Source organism: Heterodontus francisci, unplaced genomic scaffold, assembly GCF_036365525.1.
Source record: "Heterodontus francisci isolate sHetFra1 unplaced genomic scaffold, sHetFra1.hap1 HAP1_SCAFFOLD_1029, whole genome shotgun sequence".
Classification (NCBI taxonomy): Eukaryota; Metazoa; Chordata; class Chondrichthyes; order Heterodontiformes; family Heterodontidae; genus Heterodontus; species Heterodontus francisci.
Genome location: NW_027140798.1, coordinates 106769 through 115791, shown reverse-complemented (window position 1 = coordinate 115791; position 9023 = coordinate 106769).

The window sequence follows — 9023 nt, the reverse complement described above, 5'->3', positions numbered from 1 at the left end:
AGGTCAGTGAGTACAGGAACGGGACTGGGTGTGAGTTAATGTAGGTCAGTGAGTACAGGAACGGGACTGGGTGTGAGTTAATGTAGGTCAGTGAATACAGGAACGGGACTGGGTGTGAGTTAATGTAGGTCAGTGAATACAGGAACGGGACTGGGTGTGAGTTAATGCAGGTCAGTGAGTTAGGGAACGGGACTGGGTGTGAGTTCATGTAGGTCAGTGAGTACAGGAACGGGACTGGGTGTGAGTTAATGTAGGTCAGTGAGTTCAGGAACGGGACTGGGTGTGAGTTAATGTAGGTCAGTGAGTATAGGAACGGGACTGGGTGTGAGTTAATGTAGGTCAGTGAGTACAGGAACGGGACTGGGTGTGAGTTAATGTAGGTCAGTGAGTACAGGAACGGGACTGGGTGTGAGTTAATGTAGGTCAGTGAGTACAGGAACGGGACTGGGTGTGAGTTAATGTGGGTCAGTGAGTACAGGAACGGACTGGGTGTGAGTTAATGTAGGTCAGTGAGTACAGGAACGGGACTGGGTGTGAGTTAATGTAGGTCAGTGAGTACAGGAACGGGACTGGGTGTGAGTTAATGTAGGTCAGTGAGTATAGGAACGGGACTGGGTGTGAGTTAATGTAGGTCAGTGAGTACAGGAACGGGACTGGGTGTGAGTTAATGTAGGTCAGTGAGTACAGGAACGGGACTGGGTGTGAGTTAATGTAGGTCAGTGAGTACAGGAACGGGACTGGGTGTGAGTTAATGTAGGTCAGTGAGTACAGGAACGGGACTGGGTGTGAGTTAATGTAGGTCAGTGAGTACAGGAACGGGACTGGGTGTGAGTTAATGTAGGTCAGTGAGTACAGGAACGGGACTGGGTGTGAGTTAATGTAGGTCAGTGAGTATAGGAACGGGACTGGGTGTGAGTTAATGTAGGTCAGTGAGTACAGGAACGGGACTGGGTGTGAGTTAATGTAGGTCAGTGAGTACAGGAACGGGACTGGGTGTGAGTTAATGTAGGTCAGTGAGTACAGGAACGGGACTGGGTGTGAGTTAATGTAGGTCAGTGAGTACAGGAACGGGACTGGGTGTGAGTTAATGTGGGTCAGTGAGTACAGGAACGGACTGGGTGTGAGTTAATGTAGGTCAGTGAGTACAGGAACGGGACTGGGTGTGAGTTAATGTAGGTCAGTGAGTACAGGAACGGGACTGGGTGTGAGTTAATGTAGGTCAGTGAGTACAGGAACGGGACTGGGTGTGAGTTAATGTAGGTCAGTGAGTACAGGAACGGGACTGGGTGTGAGTTAATGTAGGTCAGTGAGTACAGGAACGGGACTGGGTGTGAGTTAATGTAGGTCAGTGAGTGCAGGAACGGGACTGGGTGTGAGTTAATGTAGGTCAGTGAGTACAGGAAGGGGACTGGGTGTGAGTTAATGTAGGTCAGTGAGTACAGGAACGGGACTGGGTGCGAGTTAATGTAGGTCAGTGAGTACAGGAACGGGACTGGGTGTGAGTTAATGTAGGTCAGTGAGTACAGGAACGGGACTGGGTGTGAGTTAATGTAGGTCAGTGAGTACAGGAAGGGGACTGGGTGTGAGTTAATGTAGGTCAGTGAGTACAGGAACGGGACTGGGTGTGAGTTAATGTAGGTCAGTGAGTACAGGAACGGGACTGGGTGTGAGTTAATGTAGGTCAGTGAGTGCAGGAACAGGACTGGGTGCGAGTTAATGTAGGTCAGTGAGTACAGGAAGGGGACTGGGTGTGAGTTAATGTAGGTCAGTGAGTACAGGAACGGGACTGGGTGCGAGTTAATGTAGGTCAGTGAGTACAGGAACGGGACTGGGTGTGAGTTAATGTGGGTCAGTGAGTACAGGAACGGGACTGGGTGTGAGTTAATGTCGGTCAGTGAGTACAGGAACGGGACTGGGTGTGAGTTAATGTAGGTCAGTGAGTACAGGAACGGGACTGGGTGTGAGTTAATGTCGGTCAGTGAGTACAGGAACGGGACTGGGTGTGAGTTAATGTAGGTCAGTGAGTACAGGAACGGGACTGGGTGTGAGTTAATGTAGGTCAGTGAGTACAGGAACGGGACTGGGTGTGTGTTACTGTAGGTCAGTGAGTACAGGAACGGGACTGGGTGTGAGTTAATGTAAGTCAGTGAGTACAGGAACGGGACTGGGTGTGAGTTAATGCAGGTCAGTGAGTACAGGAACGGGACTGGGTGTGAGTTAATGTCGGTCAGTGAGTACAGGAACGGGACTGGGTGTGAGTTAATGCAGGTCAGTGAGTACAGGAACGGGACTGGGTGTGAGTTAATGTCGGTCAGTGAGTACAGGAACGGGACTGGGTGTGAGTTAATGTAGGTCAGTGAGTACAGGAACGGGACTGGGTGTGAGTTAATGTCGGTCAGTGAGTACAGGAACGGGACTGGGTGTGAGTTAATGTAGGTCAGTGAGTACAGGAACGAGACTGGGTGTGAGTTAATGTAGGTCAGTGAGGACAGGAACGGGACTGGGTGTGAGTTAATGTAGGTCAGTGAGTACAGGAACGGGACTGGGTGTGAGTTAATGTAGGTCAGTGAGTACAGGAACGGGACTGGGTGTGAGTTAATGTCGGTCAGTGAGTACAGGAACGGGACTGGGTGTGAGTTAATGTAGGTCAGTGAGTACAGGAACGGGACTGGGTGTGAGTTAATGTCGGTCAGTGAGTACAGGAACGGGACTGGGTGTGAGTTAATGTAGGTCAGTGAGTACAGGAACGGGACTGGGTGTGAGTTAATGCAGGTCAGTGAGTACAGGAACGGGACTGGGTGTGAGTTAATGTAGGTCAGTGAGTACAGGAACGGGACTGGGTGTGAGTTAATGTAGGTCAGTGAGTACAGGAACGGGACTGGGTGTGAGTTAATGTAGGTCAGTGAGTACAGGAACGGGACTGGGTGTGAGTTAATGTAGGTCAGTGAGTACAGGAACGGGACTGGGTGTGAGTTAATGTAGGTCAGTGAGTACAGGAACGGGACTGGGTGTGTGTTAATGTAGGTCAGTGAGTACAGGAACGGGACTGGGTGTCAGTTAATGTGGGTCAGTGAGTACAGGAACGGGACTGGGTGTGAGTTAATGTCGGTCAGTGAGTACAGGAACGGGACTGGGTGTGAGTTAATGTAGGTCAGTGAGTACAGGAACGGGACTGGGTGTGAGTTAATGTGGGTCAGTGAGTACAGGAACGGGACTGGGTGTGAGTTAATGTCGGTCAGTGAGTACAGGAACGGGACTGGTTGTGAGTTAATGTAGGTCAGTGAGTACAGGAACGGGACTGGGTGTGAGTTAATGTAGGTCAGTGAGTACAGGAACGGGACTGGGTGTGAGTTAATGTCGGTCAGTGAGTACAGGAACGGGACTGGGTGTGAGTTAATGTAGGTCAGTGAGTACAGGAACGGGACTGGGTGTGAGTTAATGTAGGTCAGTGAGTACAGGAACGGGACTGGGTGTGAGTTAATGTAGGTCAGTGAGTACAGGAACGGGACTGGGTGTGAGTTAATGCAGGTCAGTGAGTACAGGAACGGGACTGGGTGTGAGTTAATGTAGGTCAGTGAGTACAGGAACGGGACTGGGTGTGAGTTAATGTGGGTCAGTGAGTACAGGAACGGGACTGGGTGTGAGTTGATGTCGGTCAGTGAGTACAGGAACGGGACTGGGTGTGAGTTAATGTAGGTCAGTGAGTACAGGAACGGGACTGGGTGTGAGTTAATGTAGGTCAGTGAGTACAGGAACGGGACTGGGTGTGAGTTAATGTCGGTCAGTGAGTACAGGAACGGGACTGGGTGTGAGTTAATGTAGGTCAGTGAGTACAGGAACGGGACTGGGTGTGAGTTAATGTAGGTCAGTGAGTACAGGAACGGGACTGGGTGTGAGTTAATGCAGGTCAGTGAGTACAGGAACGGGACTGGGTGTGAGTTAATGTAGGTCAGTGAGTACAGGAACGGGACTGGGTGTGAGTTAATGTAGATCAGTGAGTACAGGAACGGGACTGGGTGTGAGTTAATGTAGGTCAGTGAGTACAGGAACGGGACTGGGTGTGAGTTAATGTAGGTCAGTGAGTACAGGAACGGGACTGGGTGTGAGTTAATGTAGGTCAGTGAGTACAGGAACGGGACTGGGTGTGAGTTAATGTAGGTCAGTGAGTACAGGAACGGGACTGGGTGTGAGTTAATGTAGGTCAGTGAGTACAGGAACGGGACTGGGTGTGAGTTAATGTCGGTCAGTGAGTACAGGAACGGGACTGGGTGTGAGTTAATGTAGGTCAGTGAGTACAGGAACGGGACTGGGTGTGAGTTAATGTAGGTCAGTGAGTACAGGAACGGGACTGGGTGTGAGTTAATGTAGGTCAGTGAGTACAGGAACGGGACTGGGTGTGAGTTAATGTAGGTCAGTGAGTACAGGAACGGGACTGGGTGTGAGTTAATGTAAGTCAGTGAGTACAGGAACGGGACTGGGTGTGAGTTAATGTAGGTCAGTGAGTACAGGAACGGGACTGGGTGTGAGTTAATGTAGGTCAGTGAGTACAGGAACGGGACTGGGTGTGAGTTAATGTGGGTCAGTGAGTACAGGAACGGGACTGGGTGTGAGTTAATGTCGGTCAGTGAGTACAGGAACGGGACTGGGTGTGAGTTAATGTAGGTCAGTGAGTACCGGAACGGGACTGGGTGTGAGTTAATGTAGGTCAGTGAGTACAGGAACGGGACTGGGTGTGAGTTAATGTCGGTCAGTGAGTACAGGAACGGGACTGGGTGTGAGTTAATGTGGGTCAGTGAGTACAGGAACGGGACTGGGTGTGAGTTAATGTAGGTCAGTGAGTACAGGAACGGGACTGGGTGTGAGTTAATGTAGGTCAGTGAGTACAGGAACGGGACTGGGTGTGAGTTAATGCAGGTCAGTGAGTACAGGAACGGGACTGGGTGTGAGTTAATGTAGGTCAGTGAGTACAGGAACGGGACTGGGTGTGAGTTAATGTAGATCAGTGAGTACAGGAACGGGACTGGGTGTGAGTTAATGTAGGTCAGTGAGTACAGGAACGGGACTGGGTGTGAGTTAATGTAGGTCAGTGAGTACAGGAACGGGACTGGGTGTGAGTTAATGTAGGTCAGTGAGTACAGGAACGGGACTGGGTGTGAGTTAATGTAGGTCAGTGAGTACAGGAACGGGACTGGGTGTGAGTTAATGTAGATCAGTGAGTACAGGAACGGGACTGGGTGTGAGTTAATGTGGGTCAGTGAGTACAGGAACGGGACTGGGTGTGAGTTAATGTAGGTCAGTGAGTACAGGAACGGGACTGGGTGTGAGTTAATGTAGGTCAGTGAGTACAGGAACGGGACTGGGTGTGAGTTAATGTAGGTCAGTGAGTACAGGAACGGGACTGGGTGTGAGTTAATGTAGGTCAGTGAGTACAGGAACGGGACTGGGTGTGAGTTAATGTAGGTCAGTGAGTACAGGAACGGGACTGTGTGTGAGTTAATGTAGGTCAGTGAGTACAGGAACGGGACTGGGTGTGAGTTAATGTAGGTCAGTGAGTACAGGAACGGGACTGGGTGTGAGTTAATGTAGGTCAGTGAGTACAGGAACGGGACTGGGTGTGAGTTAATGTAGGTCAGTGAGTACAGGAACGGGACTGGGTGTGAGTTAATGTAGGTCAGTGAGTACAGGAACGGGACTGGGTGTGAGTTAATGTAGGTCAGTGAGTACAGGAACGGGACTGGGTGTGAGTTAATGTCGGTCAGTGAGTACAGGAACGGGACTGGGTGTGAGTTAATGTAGGTCAGTGAGTACAGGAACGGGACTGGGTGTGAGTTAATGTGGGTCAGTGAGTACAGGAACGGGACTGGGTGTGAGTTAATGTCGGTCAGTGAGTACAGGAACGGGACTGGGTGTGAGTTAATGTAGGTCAGTGAGTACCGGAACGGGACTGGGTGTGAGTTAATGTAGGTCAGTGAGTACAGGAACGGGACTGGGTGTGAGTTAATGTCGGTCAGTGAGTACAGGAACGGGACTATGTGTGAGTTAATGTGGGTCAGTGAGTACAGGAACGGGACTGGGTGTGAGTTAATGTAGGTCAGTGTATACAGGAACGGGACTGGGTGTGAGTTAATGTAGGTCAGTGAGTACAGGAACGGGACTGGGTGTGAGTTAATGCAGGTCAGTGAGTACAGGAACGGGACTGGGTGTGAGTTAATGTAGGTCAGTGAGTACAGGAACGGGACTGGGTGTGAGTTAATGTAGATCAGTGAGTACAGGAACGGGACTGGGTGTGAGTTAATGTAGGTCAGTGAGTACAGGAACGGGACTGGGTGTGAGTTAATGTAGGTCAGTGAGTACAGGAACGGGACTGGGTGTGAGTTAATGTAGGTCAGTGAGTACAGGAACGGGACTGGGTGTGAGTTACTGTAGGTCAGTGAGTACAGGAACGGGACTGGGTGTGATTTAATGTAGGTCAGTGAGTACAGGAACGGGACTGGGTGTGAGTTAATGTAGATCAGTGAGTACAGGAACGGGACTGGGTGTGAGTTAATGTGGGTCAGTGAGTACAGGAACGGGACTGGGTGTGAGTTAATGTAGGTCAGTGAGTACAGGAACGGGACTGGGTGTGAGTTAATGTAGGTCAGTGAGTACAGGAACGGGACTGGGTGTGAGTTAATGTAGGTCAGTGAGTACAGGAACGGGACTGGGTGTGAGTTAATGTAGGTCAGTGAGTACAGGAACGGGACTGGGTGTGAGTTAATGTAGGTCAGTGAGTACAGGAACGGGACTGGGTGTGAGTTAATGTAGGTCAGTGAGTACAGGAACGGGACTGTGTGTGAGTTAATGTAGGTCAGTGAGTACAGGAACGGGACTGGGTGTGAGTTAATGTAGGTCAGTGAGTACAGGAACGGGACTGGGTGTGTGTTAATGTAGGTCAGTGAGTACAGGAACGGGACTGGGTGTGAGTTAATGTAGGTCAGTGAGTACAGGAACGGGACTGGGTGTGAGTTAATGTAGGTCAGTGAGTACAGGCACGGGACTGGGTGTGAGTTAATGTAGGTCAGTGAGTACAGGAACGGGACTGGGTGTGAGTTAATGTAGGTCAGTGAGTACAGGAACGGGACTGGGTGTGAGTTAATGTAGGTCAGTGAGTACAGGAACGGGACTGGGTGTGTGTTAATGTAGGTCAGTGAGTACAGGAACGGGACTGGGTGTGAGTTAATGTAGGTCAGTGAGTACAGGAACGGGACTGGGTGTGAGTTAATGTAGGTCAGTGAGTACAGGAACGGGACTGGGTGTGAGTTAATGTAGGTCAGTGAGTACAGGAAGGGGACTGGGTGTGAGTTAATGTAGGTCAGTGAGTACAGGAACGGGACTGGGTGTGAGTTAATGTAGGTCAGTGAGTACAGGAACGGGACTGGGTGTGAGTTAATGTAGGTCAGTGAGTACAGGAACGGTACTGGGTGTGAGTTAATGTAGGTCAGTGAGTACACGAACGGGACTGGGTGTGAGTTAATGTAGGTCAGTGAGTACAGGAACGAGACTGGGTGTGAGTTAATGTAGGTCAGTGAGTACAGGAACGGGACTGGGTGTGAGTTAATGTAGGTCAGTGAGTACAGGAACGGGACTGGGTGTGAGTTAATGTAGGTCAGTGAGTACAGGAACGGGACTGGGTGTGAGTTGCAGGGTGGACTGGTGAACATTGCAGGATGGACTGGTGAAGATTGCAGGGTGGACTGGTGAACACTGCATGGTGGACTGGTGAAGATTGCAGGGTGGACTGGTGAACATTGCAGGATGGACTGGTGAAGATTGCAGGGTGGACTGGTGAACATTGCAGGATGGACTGGTGAAGATTGCAGGGTGGACTGGTGAACACTGCATGGTGGACTGGTGAAGATTGCAGGGTGGACTGGTGAACATTGCAGGATGGACTGGTGAAGATTGCAGGGTGGACTGGTGAACATTGCAGGATGGACTGGTGAAGATTGCAGGGTGGAATGGTGAAGATTGCAGGATGGACTGGTGAAGATTGCAGAATGGACTGGTGAACATTGCAGGATGGACTGGTGAACATTGCAGGGTGGACTGGTGTAGATTGCAGCATGGACTGGTGAAGATTGCACGATGGGCTGGTGAACATTGAGGGATGGAATGGTGAGTATTGCAGGATGGACTGGTGAACATTACAGGGTGGACTGGTGATCATCGCAGGATGGACTGGTGAACATTGCAGGATGGACTGGTGATCATTGAAGGGTGGACTGGTGAACACTGCAGGATGGACTAGTGATGATTGAAGGATGGACTGGTGAACAATGCAGGGTGGACTGGTGAACATTGCAGGGTGGACTGGTGAACACTGCAGGGTAGACTGGTGATGATTGCAGGATGGACTGGTCAACATTGCAGGGTGGACTGGTGACGATTGCATGATGGACTGGTGAACATTGCAGGATGGACTGGTGAACATTGTAGGGTGGACTGGTGAAGATTGCAGGGTGGACTGTTGAACATTGCAGGGTGGACTGGTGAACATTGCAGGATGGACTGGTGAAGATTGCAGGATGGACTGGTGAACAGTGCAGGGTGGACTGGTGAAGATTGCAGGGTGGACTGGTGAAGATTGCAGGATGGACTGGTGATGATTGCAGGATGGACTGGTGAACATTGCAGGGTGGACTGCTGAACATTGCAGGATGGACTGGTGAACATTGCATGATGGACTGGTGAACACTGCAGGACGGACTGGTGAACACTGCAGGGTGGACTGGTGAAAATTGCAGGATGGACTTGTGAAGATTGCAGGATGGACTGGTGAACATTTCAGGGTGGACTGGTGAACATTGCAGGATGGACTGGTGAACATTGCAGGGTGGACTGGTGAAGATTGCAGAATGGACTGGTGAACATTGCAGGATGGACTGGTGAACATTGCAGGATGGACTGGTGAACATTGCTGGGTGGACTGGTGAACATTACAGGATGGACTGGTGAACATTGCAAGATGGACTGGTGAAGATTGC